Genomic DNA, 1,035 nt, shown 5'->3' with positions numbered 1-1,035 from the left:
TCTGAGTACTTATTTGTCATGATTTTTTCCAAATTTGTGGGTTGTCTTTTCACTTTGTTCGTAGTTTCTTTTGACGTACAAACATTTCTCAGTAAGAACAGGTCCCAGTTGTTAACTCTTTCAACTATTTCTGGTGCGATTTGATTTCTGTTCATGAAGTCTTTGCTTACCCCTATGTCTTTAAGAGTTCCTCCTACTTTCTGTTCCCGGAGATTTAGTGTCTCTGCTTTAATGTTTAGATCTTTAGTCCATTTTGACTTTAGTTGAGTGCATGGTGATAGACCGGGGCCAAGTTTTAGTTTTCTGCATGTAGAGAGCCGTTTTTGCCAGCACCATTTGTTAAAGAGGCTCTCTTTCTTCCAGTGAGTATGTTTGGCCCCTTTGTCAAAGATAAGGTGGCTGAGTTTGTTTGTAGGGGCTTCAGCATCTTCTAATCTTTTCCACTGATCCTCAGGTCTATTTTCTTGCCAGTAACGTGCTGATTTTATCACAGTAGCCTTGTAGTATAATTTCAAGTCAGGAATTGTAATGCCACCTGCCTTGTCCTTAATGTCCAGGATTGCCTTTGGAATTCTAGGTCTTTTCTGGTTGCAGATAAATTTGTGGAATGATTTTGCTAGGTCGCTGAGATTTGTTGGTGGTAGTCTGCTAGGGTTGCATTAAATCTATACAGCCATTTTAGGAGTATGGCCATCTTCACAATGGTGGTTCTTCTTATCCAGGAGCATGAAATAACTCCATTTTCTGAAATCCTTTACAAACTTTTTCAGAGTACTGTAATTTTCCTTGAAAAGAACTTTGACATCTTAATTAGATTAATTCCAAGGTATTTCATTTTCCTTGGTGCCTTTGTAAAAGGTATTGTTTCTATAATTTCCCTCTCAATGTATTGTTTTCTGTGTAGAGGAATGCTATTGACTTTTGGGTATTGACTTTATAACCTGCTATGCTACTGAATTTCTGTATTAATTCTAGAAGCTTCTTGGTGGAGTTTTTGGGGTCTTCCAAGTAAAATATCATGCCATATGCAAATAA

This window comes from Octodon degus, unplaced genomic scaffold (genome assembly GCF_000260255.1).
Source record: "Octodon degus isolate 3935 unplaced genomic scaffold, OctDeg1.0 scaffold00030, whole genome shotgun sequence".
NCBI lineage: Eukaryota > Metazoa > Chordata > Mammalia > Rodentia > Octodontidae > Octodon > Octodon degus.
Note: the sequence above shows the minus strand (reverse complement) of the source record.